Genomic DNA, 17,436 nt, shown 5'->3' with positions numbered 1-17,436 from the left:
CAAAGCTGAAAATGCCTGAAAAGTATTCTTTTATTTACCTTTTTTTTTGGTTTTGCGTTTGTGTTTGGGGTTTTTTAAGAAAATGAGTTTTTTAATCAGTAAGTGTGAGCATTATTTTCCTAATCACAAGAAAGGAGGGCAAAATCGCATCAGAATCTGGATTACATCAGACTGGCAGCAAGATAAGGTCAATTAGGAATCAGATTTTTGCTAATTCAGGTCTCTGTTTTATTACTGTGAGGAATCACTCTGATTCACTAAAGAGAGCAAAACAATAAAGCAGTTCAACCCTGCCTACCCCAGGCCATAAAATTAATATGGATATTGAAAAGCCAGGCTCATAGAAACACTGGCATTAATGCAGTTGTCACTGTATTACATACAATCTAAACCTCCTTTAAAAAATTTCTGGGCCATTAAGATAACAGAGATCTTAAAATAAGGGCAATAATTTTGTCGCATCTGCTGGTGGAACAGATGACACAGTGACTCCAAGAAAGACATAAAAGTCATTTTAATTATCTCTTCTTTGAAGGAGTCATTGGCTCAAGCCAGACAGCGTGGATCCAAATCTGAAGTTTTGCAAAGCTCAAGGTGAACCCCAGATGTGTTGTTAAGTCCCTGTCTACTTACATAAAGTCAGCTATCAGGGACATCAGCTCTTTCTACAAAACCACTAAGCACTTAACATCTGCTTGAACAGTCAGCATCTTGGGCGTGCTGCTGGATCTGTGAAGTCTCACCCTGAAAGCAGCTAACAAATCATAACTGCTTGTTCTGTGGAACAGCATTTCATCGGCACCAGGTGCAAACTCAGATCAAAAGGAGGTGTGGGTAGTGTTCACAGTTAGCAAAACACTGCATTTTTCCCACTCTTCCGAACTGAAATCATGATAGGTTCAATACAGTTTGTTCTGTGGCTTCAGTGTGTATAATGCTACAATTCAAACATGAATCTATTTCATACAATTGTTTCCTAATTTTTTCAGCACTGCATGAATGCCTTTCTAAATACATGCAAATATAAAGCTGTCCAGGTGACACACTAAAAATACAATCAAAGCTGCTGCTTTCATAAAAGCAATTACCAATCAGTCATGTTGCAATAGATGACAGCCTCAAGAGGCCTGCTGCACAGGCAGGGAAGTAACTGCAACTTACATTCCAGTCAAATATTCCGTTCTTTAATGCTATTTTGTTATAACAGGCAAGTACAAGGTTGCTGAGTATGTATTAATTTCTCTGTATAGCTTTTGGCTGATCTTTTTGTCCGCAGGTTTAAATGCATATACTCCATGACTGCACCTTAGAACACTCCCTCTTAAAGTTAGTGAAAAGAAAGTTACAGTAAATAAGCAAATAAATGCAACTGACAGTAAAGGCAGCCAACAGCAATGTCTTGTTAGCTCAGGATGAAAGTACATGACCATATCAATATTTGTCTTGCTCAGAATTCATAGTGACTACAATGATGGCTACTGATGCCCCAAAGGGGCCTGCAAGAAATGTGGAGGGGAACTTTTTAGAAGAACATGTAGGGACAGTACAATGGGGAACGGCTTTAAAGTGAAAGAGGGAAGATTTAGATTAGATATAAGAAGTTCTTTGCTGTGAGTGTAGTGAGGCACTGGCACAGGTTGCCCAGAGAAGCTGTGGCTGCCCCATCCCTGGCAGTTCAAAGCCAGATTGGATGGGGCTTTGAGCAACCTGATCTAGTGGAAGGTGTCCCTGCCCATAGCAGGGTCATTGGAACTAGATGAGCTTTAAGGTTGTTTCCAACCCAAACCATTCTATGATTCATTCTATGATTCTATAATACCACACAGTGTGTCATACCACAACAAAGTCGCTGGCAAATAAGGTCAGCACCTGTGGATTTCTGTAATGAAGTCTAGTCTATTCATTTCTGGTCATCATGTGTTGTTTAGATACACTTTTATTCTTTGTGCTCATCCTTTCATGCATCTGAAAATAAAATCATATTATGAAAAAAAAGGAGAAAATTGTCATAATTCTACACAAGGATAGGGACTGAGTTCCAAACACAGCCTCAGTGGGCATCTAATGCAGCACTTTGATGTCACACTGCTGCCTCTGGAAGGGACAGAAAGACAGCAGATACTCCCACTGGCCCAAAGAAAGCCCTGTGCTAGGGGCTGAATGTGTCATTAATTCTTCTGACAGGGCCACTTCCCATAGTTTCATATGACTTTTGGAAACAATCACTAACTGGCTCACACATGAACTAGCCATGGTGGAGAGACAGGCCTGCTCAATCTTCCACCTGAAACATGCGCTTGCCTCTGCCACCCATTGAGTTAAATGATTATATTCAGGAGCTGAAAGAGCACCACTAAGATGCCGAGTAGTAAACACACAAATCAGGTCAATCCTTTTGCTTTCCTTGTAATCCCTCTGCGTTATTTGTTACTGGCTTTTATTGCTGCCTCTTTCTCCTCTTTGAGCACTCTGTGCATGCATCCAAACATTCCTGCTCCCCTTCTCCTTCATACCATGTATTACGGCAATCCTTTCTTATCAAAACTCCTGTATTCTGCACTACTTTACTACATCCACTGGCTTTATATCTTCACCTCTGTTGCCTTTTCTTCACTGTAAATTCTCTAGAGCAGGGAACTTGTTTTCTCCAAGTTTGTACTAAAGCCTGTAAATTTATAGCACTCTAGGAATGTTTGATAACAGCATGTAAATAATTAATAAAAGCTGCAGCAACCTTTTCTTTTTCCCTATTTGGAGGCTGTAAGGCAGCAAGACCAGTGGGAGACAGAAAATATTTCATGGGCTAAGATAAAATGTGATTCTCACCCCTATGGGGGGTAACTGACTGACAAACACTTGCACTTAGGAAAGATCAGGACTAAGTTGTGCAGGAATTAAAGACAAGAAGCATTGCTTCAGCTATATGAACCATAAAAGCAGCCCAGAAGCATCATAAACAGCCTGGGCCAAAAAAATAAATATACAATAAAAAGAATTGGATGTTTTAATTTCAGCTCCACAATGATATACAGTCTCTTCACCCACTCTTGTGTGTGACTTTGCAGAAGTCCTCTCTTTTGTCCTAGTTGCTCCATCTTCAATGGAAAGCAAATAATTAAAGCATATAGTGGCAAACGGATAGCTCATGATCCTGCAGCCTTAAAGAGGCAGCAAATGTTTCTAAAATGAAATAAAAATAAAAAAAGAAGGGGGAGGTAGAAACATGAAATAAAGACAAATCAGACACAATAAGACTATGAGAGCAGGAAACAAAAAAGGTACAGAAAATGGTAAAAGAGATTTTTTTATTGTAGGAGAGGCTGTGATACAAGATCTATCAAGACAGCAAGAATGGAGAAAAAAGGAACAAAGAAAGGGAAAAGATACTTATGCGTATCAGGCACAATTTTCAAAATCTACCAAACATTCAAATCCCCTCTATCTGCCTCCAACCTTATGTCTGTTCATGTTGTAGAGATGGAAATTCATGCCTGGTCTTGTAAAACTTGATTTGAATTTTATGATTGACTTTTATGTGGCTACCAATTTACCCACTGAGTGCAAATGGTTACAGGTGCTTTCCATTGGAGCACAACTGAAAGGACTTTATGGATTTTTCTGCAAAATAATCAATACTGTAATCCTGACGCTTATGTCAGTTTTGACACTAAATTTCCTAGTTTATGAAGGCAATCAAGTACTTTGGCACCAAAGAATAGTAACTGCACGCAAAGAAATTTGAACCTGAAAAGTGCAGGGACAAAACCAGAAGCCACTATGTCTAGCACTGAATGCTTAATCAGGCGAAACATCATAAAAACACAGCAAAAAAAGGGGAGTAAATTACTTGATTTTAGTGCAGTCAAGTCTTCAAAATTAGTTCTCTTTTAGAACAGAGACATAATGACTAGCTTTTGAATAGATATTGGCACAGCAGGGCACACAAAAGCCCTGATTAGCTACTGTATGATGGAATATTCCGTTAATATTTGTTCTATTTTGGTGTTGATTTTTTGACCTTTCCTCTTTGACTTTAATTGGTCAAAATCCAAACTTTTCTGTGTTAAATACCAGATAACTCTTTCTAAATTACCAGAATGCCAGGTCACATGCTGCAATAAAGATAGGGGGAAAGGCACTTGGCAGTTTTTTCTGTCACTTTTTCAAACTCAGCTACTTTTGAAATAGTAAGCAATATTCATAACAGTTGCAGCACCACCTGCGATGCCAACAGTTCTCAAACTAGTTTTAGGGAAAGAAAAAAAAAAACCAAACCAAACAGGAACTATGTTATGTCAAGCCTGATCCAGATGTCCTGCACTTTCACTGAAAAAAAGAGCAGGTATACTACAACTGCAAAACTTCTATGTCAGTATTCTGTAAGAAAAGAATGTGATACAGTCTTGCTCTAGATTTTAATATTTGGCAGAACCTGCAGAAGCTTCTTTGTTAACTCCTAAGCTGGTGATAACCTGGTGATTTTTTCACCTCTTTGCATTTACAATCAATGTGGGAAAATACTTCACAGCCTTTCAGAGCTCTAGCTGCTGTTGGAATACTGTATAAGAGCCATCTCACTGACTGATTTACGTCCACAACTCCTCTTCCAAGAGCTTCCTCCCCAAATTACACATGCTAATGATTTTCTATGCAAAATTTAACAACCTAATAGGCTGAACAAGTCAAATGAAAATACACTAATTGTTGCCTTTGACGTATGCTATTCTGCCAATTCTCTCATGAAAAGAGTATATTAGCATTAGCTGGAGTACTTACGAATACATATAGATAAAGGAAGAAAAGCCCATAGACTGATAGATATATATGTTGAGAAAACAACACTGCAGGCTGTAGAAAACACAGCTTCAAGAATTAGGATTTACACAAATGGCTATTATACACCGGAAACCCATTTACACCAGAGCCCCGAAAACTACCACGGAATAAATCAAAAACCTTTATCTGAATTACCTAGTGTTGGTTCATAACACTGGGTTTATGCGGCAAAAGCAGTCAAAATAAGATTCAACAGTCAAAATAATAAATACAGAATGAGGTTAAGAGAGATAATAAAAGGCTGGAAAGAGAGCAGAAGGCTTCCTGCCCAACCCCAGAGATCTGAGATGAGCTCCCCCGAGAAAAAGCCAAATTGCTTTCTGAAGTAAGATTTCCACATGTATGTATTTTCTCACCTAGAGCAGAAGCAATAATGTGGTTTAGCCTATGACCAGCATCACAGAGAGCACTTTACAGCAGAAATTGGTTTATTCTGTTCTCCAGCCCAGTTCTGAGCATGAGGCTTGGTGGCACGGCAGTCTTAACACATGTAAATGAAACAGAGGCAAACAAACAATAACGAAGTAAAATATTTTCTAAAGAAATACAGTGACACAAGATTACTTCCTATTGCTTTGTCTTTAAGAGTTTGCTTATAATGATTTGATAATCTAACCTAATTGATCTCCCCAAGTACTTCTATGGCTCTAATCAGTGTAGTATCTGATTAGTGGAACAGATCCATACTTTATCTCCAGATTTAATAACTAAATCTATACTTGAAATAGAGTCACACAAGTTCACCAGAGGCAGAGGGCCAGATGCTGCTTAGCCAGGGGAGGAGGGAGAGAATGGAAAAAGGCCACAGAGGTCCAGAATGACTAGAAAGACAGAGTTGGCTTTGTGTCAAATCATCCCTCTGCAACCAAGCTACGTTTAGACAGAACCAAAGGGTAACAGAAGTAAAGCAGAAATGTGACATAACTAATGGGGGCAGAACCAAAAATGAGCTACTCTCCATGGCCTGCTCTCCTTCAAACTGTCTTCTTCACAAGCATAAAGTAAATGTAATTATTATCGTTTTTTTGTTCGCTTCCAGACTAACACTTCATCAGCCTGAAAATTATGACATTTCCTGCATATGTTTCAATGGCTTCTTAACCTTTCTAGTTCCTGAGCGCTGGTACAATGTCATGCTGCACTTAAGAGATTTCAGCAGTGAAGCGGTTAACACAAAATCGCTAATATAACAACAGCATTCATGGAGCCAGATAATCACTCACACAGAACTTCAATCCAAAGTCACTTAAAGATCAAAAGAAACCACTCTATTTCTTTAAGGAAGTGACAGCATTTAGAATAACATTCATAATTCAAACAACAGGCAAAAATCTGATTTACTGCTGAATATATCCATTTTTAATGGAGCAGCATTAAGGGCTAGATGTTGCTCTGCCTTAGCTCAAAACTATTTTGTGGCATGTCCTCTAACACACGCTCAGGTGCTGGACAGAGAGGGGTAAGAGCCAGACCACTTGCACAATGCAAATATCAAGCATGGAAGGGATACAGAGCAATTCTTGTAATTTGTTTCTTCCTCTCATTTGACTGCGGCTTCCTTGTTGCACTGATACTCAGCCAAACTAGCTTGCAGTTTGAGTTATGTTGAAACTCTGGGCAGAAAAACAGCAACTGATATATATTAGCAAACTCTAGAGAGAAAAACAGTTTCTGCCACTAAGAACTGCAGTGTGGAACTGTGAACTGCCTTCTTCTTGGTCTTACTTTGTCTAAAGGGAAATAGCCCTTTAATCCTACTTCTGTGCTTGGTTTGCACACAGCCTGGCAGTCTACACCTGCTTCAACGTGTGTGTCAGGAGCCTTCTTTGCTGTCAAATCCCCTTCCTTGCTTCTTTCCGCTCATCTTCTGTCTCCCAGTTCACCTCTGCAAGCAAATGTCCCTCTCGTGCCTAACTGCATTCCAGCAGCCATCTTTCAAAGATGTCAAGAAAAGAAAGAAAATCAGCCTGTCAAAAACACATGACTGTTTCACAGTTCAAGGGGCAATGGTCTCTGTCACATGTGAATGACAGAATATAATGCATACAGAAGGGGAAATGAGGGATTTCTGCTAACAGGCCCAGATTCAGGATTGTGAGGATTTTTACTTGTGACCTCCTCAGCAGTCACCCTTGTCTCTATAACTCCAGCACCCATCCCATGATCTGGTATCATAATGTGCTTTTGGCCAGGTAATACCTCCAATACTTGAACGGCAACACTGCAAGAATCGCCAGTTAATCAAGGGTTTCATTGCACTTTAAAGAAAAGATAATTGATGCATCTTTTGTTTCTTTCTTTAGGTGAGACTTCATTTAGGGAGACTTCATATAAAAGAAACTGCAGGTGCTTCAGCACTTAAGTACAGCAATTACTTTTTGTTTCAAAAGTTATTGTTTCCAGCAAAAGTAATCCATTTATCATTAACAAACAGCTCAGTGACTGAAAAGTGTAGGAAAAAAACCTTACTTCCCTTTGATGTTCCACATAGCACAGCTGTTAATTGATTCCTATGGAGACCTACTTCATCTGAGCTTAGCATTAAAGAGAAACAGGGAACAGACTAAGATTTTGAAATCTGGGTTTACAACCTGATGATTTCTTGTGAAATTTTCCAAAAAAATCCTGCCTCTATGGCAGATATATAGCGCAATATTTCATGGATCCAAAGTGCTATATATATAGATCATGGGACACTGTCATTAACAAAAGCAGTCTTGGAGTAAGCAGATCTGAAAAATCTGCCCTTTGGCTCACGAGTGGCTTAGAGCTGGCCTTCAGCAGCTAAATTCAGACATTAAAAAAAGTACAAATTCCTTCTGTCACTTTAAAATAAATATGAAAACATCTGAATCAATATCAATTTTGCAATCAAGTAAGATAAATTGTAATTGCTTTCCTTTGACCCTTCAATCTGTTTAGGACTGTATAAATATACACCTATACACAGATAAACACGTTTCACATTCCCTTACCCCCAGGTCCACCTTGTTAAAACTATTGCTTTGGGAATGAGGATTCTCAGAGACCATAAACTCTCACTGGTTCAGCTAGATCCAGCTGGTGAATGGTATGTTCTGTTTGCTGTTCACAATGTTAATATTACTATATTAAAGACTGAAAAGCAGAGTAGGGTTGGCAGACATGAAAAAACTCCCTGCCAGGGCACTGGAAGGAAGCTTGACAACAACGGTGGTGCTCAGCTTCTCGTTAAAGTGCAGCAAGTCCTTAGAAAAGCACCATAACCACATGACAAAATCGGTTCTTGTGTTGCCTACCTCAGCAAAGAACCTAGACACAAGATGGTACAAACAGGGAGCTCCTCTCCAGGCCACAGATGGATGGTCTTTCTTCAGCTTGCGGCATGGTAAGACATTACTGCTACCTCCAGGATCTCCTGCCTCTTGAAGCTTTGTATATATTCTTTTGTGGGACATTAAAATTCTGCATTAGAGTAGACCCTGCAAACCTTTCTTAATCACACTTGAGCAAAAATGAGCTGACATGTATTAAGTGAATTGAAAAGGTTTGCCAACCTGCCTGAATGCATCTGAAGTAACTGGGAAAAATGTGCATGAGTCATTCCCCTAACAAAATTGTGAGCAAAGACTGGAGGAGGAGCCCCAGCTGGCAGGTGGGAGGTAAGCAGCCGGGTGCAAGAGAGATGGGAGGCCCCTCCAGTTGGTTTGCAGATAGCTCCAGTCTGCCCAGAGCCGCAGCCCGACAGCCGGTTGCCATCTTTAGAAGCAAGACCGAAGTGGATGCCATGGTAAAGGTGGCTGCATAGTTGCCAGTCATGCCATAGCTGCGCTGTTATGCACCCTTCACTTAAGAACACACTACATGAAATGTAAAAGAACAGACTGATAAAATAAACCTAAAAATTATATATGCCTTACTGCCCCTTTCAATGACTTTTAAAATTAATTGAAGGAAGAGAGATCATCTGTATATTGCAGAAGGCTGACACTAAAGACAAAAAGAAATCTGTGATCCCGAGGTTTTGGTAGATTCTGTCATATGCTACTCCTGCTCATCACTCCCCACCCACCTGGAAGGAGAGAAAGGGAGACACTCCATAGGGCTCCTCTGTATCCCCACATCCTGTGCTTGGAGCATCACATGCATCTGTGCTCCAAGAGGAATTTTTCTCTTTCCCCAACACCTGGAGCTGCATGACTTGGACATTCATATATATAAGCAGATCATCAAAACTCAGCATGTAATGAAAACCTCCCTGTATTTAGTGGAGCCTTTTCATCAGCTTGAACCAACTGTTGGGTAGGTTTTTCCCTGTGTATAGAAGAAGGAGGCCTAAGTACACTCTGCACTTGCACATAGAGTCTATTTGCTCTGGGCTGAGTCTTCTTGAAAGCTTCAGCAAGCTGTGCAATCTTCTTCGTACACAATGCACCTTTCCATTAAAAATCTGCAGACAGTTTTTAGACGTAAGAATATAGAGAACTGAAAATAAAGACAGAAAGGCAAGAGAGGCAAATCCTTTCCCAAGAGCTATGTGAAGTCTTTTCTCAAAATAACTTTGGAGGGGTTTTACTGCCAGTTTATAATGTGGATGAATCACTTCTGATATTTCTGATAAAACAATATTCAAAACTTCAAAATCACTTCCAATTCATTTATGCCACCATTTAATTACGGCTTCTGCAACATGTTACAAGGACGTCATTATCCCCTATAATTGCATAATAATTACAATTTTTAATGAAATAATTGCAAGTACACTAGATGTGTAGATGTAATTATGGTAATTACATAAATACCTGATTTTCAGCTAATAATTAAAGAAGGCCTTTACAAAACCAGTAAATTTAACAAATGGAAGCTTTCCAGAAACAAATACAAATAATAAATTGTTGTCTCCTATAGTTTTCGCCTTACGACATTATATCTCCCTATATATACTATGCGATATTCCACACATTATAATATTTATAAAATGTGGATTAAAAATATATTTAAATAAATATTAAATCATACCAAAACACCTCCATACTTCACGTCTACAGGGCCTGATCCAAAAACACCAACACTAATTGTAGTTCAAACCTAATAATCCTGCAGTAGCTCAGCAACTCATAAGACACTGAACTGTAGATTACCACTGAGTGAAGAAAGATGTGAACAAGTTCCCACAACACATACAAACTGTACTCTGAGTCCTTTTCAACAAAAGGGACAGATCTTGGACTACCATAAAATGTGTCTTTTTGGTCTACCGGCTATACTTCTGCTAACACGAAGACCTCACAGAAGATTTATTCTCCCTCTGGCTCCCTTCGTGGACAACCATTTACAAAGCAATGATATTTCAGAGCTTTATCAGCTGAAGAACCAGAAATTACTCAGCCAGGTGATTTTCCTGCTCTTCAAACACATTCTTAAGACTAAAATTATTATGTGTTTACTGTACTATTAGTATGAACAGTAAAGGCAAAAGCCACCCTCAATAAAAAGCACACAGAAAACTCTGCCGGTGCAGGTTCTGATTGCTGCTGTGATAGCATAAAGGGATATTAAAAGAATTCCCACAGCAGAGGAATTAGCAATGTGATTTACTGTTGCTGCTGAAATACTTCAAAACACTTTTGCAAAACTCTGGAAGGGAAAATCAGCTGCAGCACCTGCACTAAGCCACTTCCACATCTTACAACTTCTGGACTCACAACAGCCCTGATGTGGTTCTGATTCTGGCCAGAGACCACTCTGGTCCCAGCAATGTTTTAGAATTTAGGTGCAAACATGGCTTAAGGTCAGCTTTGTCCCATTTCCCTTAGCTTTGTATTGCTCAGTACTGCTTCTTTTTAGGATAAATCTTCATTATCACAAGTATGAGAAAGTAAAATACTAGATATTAATATTAAACCAGAAGGAAATGGTTTGATATCCCAAAAACAAATCTCATTTATGTTAAGCTCATTAAAGCAATTGGTTTCTGAATGCAGAGTATAATTAATACTACTACACAAATCAAAGTAGAGGAGACATGTAAATTTGACAACATAAAGGAAATAATAATGAAGAGAACTAAAGAATTATAAGTGAAAAGAATCTGAAAAAAAGAAACCAAAATTATACTGGAGCAATACTGAAGTTATAAGGAGATTACCAGCATTATACTTGCGATGATCCTTAAGAACGGTTTGACATATGTAAGCATCATGGTGCAAGCTTAAAAATTATTTAAAGAATACTAAAAATATTTGTATCCCTGCGTACTATAAGGAAACAAAGAAATTAAAAGCATGAACACAGAGAAGAGCAAATGAATAATATTACAATACAGGGGAAAAATGACAAAAAAAGCAAGAAGGAAAGAATAGTTACCCAAAAGTAATATCAGTTGCTCAAGTGTTCCTCCTGAAAATGCACAACTATATTATGTAGCTATTTTTAAAAATATTTGTCCATGATGACTTTAATGATAAATTAGAGACTATCAGATTGAAAAGACCATCTCACTGTTGTTTACAGAATACAACTGGTCCAACCTGAGAAAGACCAGGGGAAGAATCACAAACCAGTTTTATCTGACTTACTATTATCAGGGTAACAGTACTATTTTACAGCCTGCATGTGGGAGGATGTAGAAAATGAAAAGCAAGCAGTAAAATAACGGACAAGGAACGGAATTAGATCAGAATTTAAGACCCGTCAGAGCTATAAGCACTGTCAAGGTATATAAGCAAAGCAATGACAGCACAAAGACTGTGTGGTCAGCAAGAGCCCACAGCCCAACCAACCAGACATTTACAGAGGACTTTGACCAGTGTTGATGGCATTTAAGATGACTGGAGTCTTAAAATGCAGTCTGCAAAGTCTTCTATTGTCAAACATTGCTTCACCCAGAAAGAGGACTGTAGAAAGTGCATCAGTGTTTAAGCATTTTATTTCAAATATGACATAAACCTACTGCACATCTTTGAAAAAAGCTGCTAACTGACACTAACAGCTTTAGATTGTGAAAGGATGAAAAGGGCTGTACAAGACAATGTTTGCTTCATTATCTTCTTCCATGTATTACTAGCATAATAGGAAATGCTGCAGTGGTACCTAAGGAATGAAAAACAGGAATACAGTGCTTCAAAAAGGAACAGAAAAATAGAACAATCCTGGTCTCTCAGTGCATAGCACTGGAGTTCAGTGCTATGACCACACGACATCCTTGCCTGTAAATTGGAGAGACATCAATTTGATGGATGGACCACTCGGTGGATAAAGAACTGGCTGGATGGCCGCACACAAAGAGTTGTGGTCAACGGCTCAATGTCGAGCTGGAGACCAGTAACGAGTGGTGTCCCTCAGGAATCAGTGTTGGGACCAGTATTGTTCAACATCTTTGTCGCTGACATGGACAGTGGGATTGAGTGCACCCTCAGCAAGTTTGCCGATGACACCAAACTGTGTGGTTCGGTTGATACGCTGGAGGGAAGGAATGCCATCCAGAGGGACCTTGACATGCTTGTGAGGTGGGCTGACGCCCGTACCCTGGGCTGCATCAAAAGGAGCGTGACCAGCAGGTCGAAGGAGGTGATCCTGCCCCTTTACTCTGCTCTCGTGAGACCTCACTTGGGGTATTGTGTGCAGTTCTGGTGTCCTCAACATAAAAAGGACATGAACTGTTGGAACAAGTCCAGAGAAGGGCCACGAGGATGATCAGGGGACTGGAGCACCTCCTGTATGAAGATAGGCTGAGGAAGTTGGGGCTGTTCAGCCTGGAAAAGAGAAGGCTGCGTGGAGACCTCATAGCAGCCTTGCAGTATCTGAAGGGGGCCTATAGGGATGCTGGGGAGGGACTCCTCATTAGGGACTGCAGTGACAGGACAAGGGGTAATGGGTTAAAACTTAAACAGGGGAAGTTTAGATTGGATATAAGGAGGAAATTCTTTCCTGTTAGGGTGGTGAGGCACTGGAATGGGTTGCCCAGGGAGGTTGTGAATGCTCCATCCCTGGCAGTGTTCAAGAGCAGGTTGGACGAGGCCTTGGATGATATGGTTTAGTGTGAGGTGTCCCTGCCCATAGCAGCGGGGTTGGAACTAGATGATCTTAAGGGCCTTTCCAACCCTAACGATTCTATGATTCTACGATTCTATGATTTGTTCCTGCTGATACTTATGGGATGAATTTTGACCTCACAAGACCAGGACAAGTATGAGGGCTCTTCAGCCAGGAGCCAGCACGGGTGAATGGAGACAAAATTTCTAAACATGCGCAGCCAACCGCTGATGCAAATATCCTACAGAAAAATAATTCATTATGAATTTTTCAGAGTGGCCTATTGAAGATACACACCCTATGTAATGGCAGATATACACCAAAATATGCACTAAGGTAACTCTTTGGGCTTTTACACTCACTCTGAAGTCACCATGAGCCCTGGTAAATGCTCCATAAGTGCACATTCTTAACCTACTGGCAATGCAATGGATTTTGACATAGCTCACTCTATGGTGATGGAGGCTCACACCTTCGATTTCATACTTTTCATTTATATGGCCACAGGGAAAGAATATTTCAATCATTTTTTACAATATAATATCTAGAAGTCAATTACTTCAATATAATTTTCTACATTACATAGAGAAAAAAGAATCTAATAATCAAATGATATATTTTGCCAGTGGAAATACATATTTTAACAGGTCTCAGCTTGTCCTTTTCTGGTTGATTTCAGAGCTGAAACAGGTAATACAGAAAGAAGTTCATTTCATGAAGTCCATAGGAACTGCTCATGTTGCATTAATTCCTCTTTTCCAAAACCTGGTAAGCGAACGGTCCAGGGAAAGTTAAATGAAGTACTGGAACAAACACCCAACAGAAACACAGGGTAACAGTCTAAATTTCTGCTTAGATTTGTAAAAAATATTTCATATTGCTGAGCTTAAAAGCCTTAAAGTTATCAGTGCCATTTACAAATCACAATTGATGTAACATATTTTCTATTGAAAACAATGAATGATCAAAGCAGGGTAAGATTACAGCGCTGCGATTTGTGTTTCACTTCCAAGAATGTATATGTATGCATGTGTATATGTTCCTATGTGTTCACAGTAACCACAGCCCTAAGCCAGAAAGTACGGTGTTGGGAGCTTTGCTTTGAAAATCAAGTAGCCTATTAGGGGGCATAAATATTAATAGAGCTGTCTAATCCTACATTCTCAGATGAGGTACTTCAGATCATGATTCTTTGCATTTAAAATTTATTCACTGCACCGACCAGAATAGGAAACAGAATCCACATGTGAAGAAGTCACTGATACTGGGAAGTCGCTTAGCCACTGTTAATTCCTAAACGTAAAAGTAAGGATTAAGTCATTTCTTTCTTTATTCTACTTCCAATTCTCCTACAAAAGTATCAAATATTGTATATGCCTAGTTCCATGACACTGAGTATGTATCATATTCTCTACAAAAGCTGCACCTCCATGTTTTCACATTCAGGTATCTTCAGCCAATATGAAGGCTTTAGTACAAGTTCATGAGAAAGAGCATACTGTCATCCCAAGTGCAGAACACACAATACCTGGGGTTTCTTTAAGTGGTCATATTAGTAATCATTTTCAAATTATCTTTATATAGGCATCATTAAAGTAAGAAATTCATGCTGCAAACTACTGCAATGCAAATAAATTAATATATAGTATTAAGAAAGCACAGGCATGCAGCTAGAGCAAGACATACAGTCCTCCTAAGAGGTAAGTTACCCTATCATTCTGGACCACCAGTAAAATATTTTTGCTTTGACTATAAAGTAAAAGGGAGTTCTGAAATACCAAACAGAGTGCAAAACTATTTAAGTATGCCCCAGAAATGATGCAAAAGTTTGACAGGAAATAACACATAATCAACAATGTAACGAGTATCAAACAGTAAAATGGTGTTTTCTGCAATATCACCTAGGTTCTATTAAAATTTAGACTTATGGGTTCTAACTTCTAAAAAAGCAACACAAAATTAATTAGGTGTCTTTGCACAGATTTTCTAAAATCAGCCCTAGCAAATACAGAGGTTTCTGCTTATATACGTATCCATAATGGAATTAGTAACATCTGACCTTGACGTACCTGAAGCAAGACATGAGAACAGATGATCTTTATCAGTAAATTGAAGTATACTGAAATACAGACACATGTATTTATCAAAAAGCATACTGTATTGTCACATTCCTTTCGACCTTGCTCCAGCTGGTCCTTTTGTAGTCTCTGCAGTGTGCATATCCAAATCCTACCAACAGGTGGTAATGGCTATAATGCTCACTACAATCTCTAGTATAACTCATGGATAGAATTCTTTTCATTTCTGCATCTATCTGTCATCATCAGAATACTCCATTCTTCAAAATTTTTACTCTTCTCATGTCCCTCAGCTGACAACTAAGTACAGATACTGATTTATTTATCTAATCCCATTTCTTTCATGCAATGAGAAAGAATCAAACAATATATAAAATAGCACACAGTTGTTGGTTCAATCACTTTGAACTTACATATCTTTGATTAATTAAAAAGATGGTGTAAAGGTCTGCCTCTTATTTTCATATTTTCTCTTTCCAGTAATTTTTATCCCTAAATGCAATGAAATGACCGTAACCTAAAAATCCCACGAGAGAAAACAATATTGGGCCTTCCTTGTTTTTCACACAAACTCAATGCTATTTCTAAGCTGCTGCTGCTAAGATGCTTTGATGCTATTGCAACCTTGTTCTACAACATGATTCCTTTTACTACAGGGCATGGGGGAAATCCAAGCCAAGGCTAATCTTAGGTTATAAACAGGTGAGTAGAGCGTGAGTTACTTGGAGAACAGAGATTATTACAACTATGCCAACTGCCCAGGCTGAAGGTATTCACGAGTTCTCTGCACATGTCAGCAGGGAAAGGTGGGGTTTTTATTGTGCTGTGTGTGCAGTGAATTTAACTGGAAAGGTACCTACTGAATTTCAAATACTCTCTTGATTCTCCTTCAGGCTCACAGGACAATAAACACAACTTCCTCATTTCCTGGGCTCTCCCTCCCTTTATTTTTGCTGGTTTTCCGAATTTGTTTTTTCAATATTCTCTCCTAGTAAAAGATGTTTTCTTAGGACAGTGATGGAGATCTGCATCTTTATTTATGACTTTGTGAATCAGTGTCTGGGTGATAGGAAGTGAAAGTTGCTCAGCTAATTACACACGCCTGATGAACTGCATAATAACTGCTGCAGCACTGCACATTAATTGAATGCACATAAATGACAGCAGTTATTCTAACTTGAATGATGTGTGAAGAAGTGACGTTGCTCACAGTACCCGGATTATCTTTGTTTCCAATTTTGGGAATCCAGCAGAAACAACTGTATTTTTTACAGCACAGAACAAAACTTCCCTAATAGAAAACAGTAAAAGTCACCTCAAAGCCCAGCACTTTAAAAACAAATCGTCTTAAGTCACTGAAAGTGGATTTATACATCTAAAAAAGTATACACTGAGCAACTACAATTGACAATAATTAACAGCTAGCTGCAATTACCAGTCAGTAAGAGATGTAAGAGCAAAAACGTTGGAAAATAAGGCCACCTTCATTTAGAAGACAAGATACTGCCTTAAAAAACTAACACAGAGTTTCCAGAGTAGAACTGGGCCTAACTCTAAAGAATTCCCTGCTATGACACTTTGCTAAAATGTATCTGTTCTGGAATAACAGGGACATATAGCTACTGGTAGAGAAAATACGTATTACAGCTAATAGGCAACCATGTATGTCCACACTACGCTTTGTTTACCCTCAGAAGTATTCTAGATTCAAATGTAGGCCAGCTATTAAATAACACGTTATTTTAAAAAATAATAAAAAGAAATAATCTGCTATAGAACAAACACGTAATATGGTACAAAATCAGTGCTTTAAACTAGTATCAAGTGCCTATTTTAAATCAGTACCAAAATATACTTTCGATATTGTGTCTCAACTGCTTCGGGAATTTGCAAATCTTCACAGAGAATCTGCAAATTCTCCCATGCTACCTAACACAAAAAGGGTAGAAGCCAAGTTTCAAAGCTTCCAAAAGCAGCCTCTTTTCCAAAGTGCCATTTCACAATATTTTAATATTTCCCTACACCCCTATTAAGAGATTTTCGGCTTTACAAAGAGAGTGGTAATCACTTAATGAAGAAAATCAACGCTCACTTTCAGAAACATGTAAATGAAAAAAAAAAATAGTATTTCACATCTACATTTCAGGAAAGTTAACAATGTTCCAAGAAAAAATGGTGTATCATGGAGTAAGTCGATGCAGACTTTCAGTTCTGCTTTGCTATAATATATCACAGCCACCGTGCTATACCACTGGAATATACCGCTGTGAAGCCATGCCAGCAACTTCAATGGCAATAGTATTAGGCCCCAGTCATTACGAGCTACTTCCTATGCACGCATATACGACATACTGTATTTATGTATGAGTGACAAACACTCCTCTAAACCATGAGGCCAAGACAGAGAAGCTGCCAATAAGGTCAGCACGAGATAGTGAGAGAGATGATCAGGTGCAACTGAGTTCAGGCTTTACGAATGTTATCTTCTCATCTGCTTTACATGGTCCTC

At 38.9% G+C, this 17,436-nt stretch overlaps 1 protein-coding gene across 9 annotated transcripts in view; it reads right to left on the bottom strand.

Moving 5' to 3' along the window:
* Window positions 1-17,436, bottom strand: part of NLGN1 (neuroligin 1) — a 479,997-nt gene that overhangs the window by 317,539 nt on the left and 145,022 nt on the right. The gene's annotated exons all lie outside the window — the stretch shown is intronic.

The sequence above is a fragment of the Pezoporus occidentalis genome, unplaced genomic scaffold, assembly GCF_034315485.1.
Source record: "Pezoporus occidentalis ecotype Australia unplaced genomic scaffold, CSIRO_AGI_Poc_V1 ctg8, whole genome shotgun sequence".
Classification (NCBI taxonomy): domain Eukaryota; kingdom Metazoa; phylum Chordata; class Aves; order Psittaciformes; family Psittacidae; genus Pezoporus; species Pezoporus occidentalis.
This window is presented reverse-complemented; position numbering and strand designations above follow the sequence as displayed.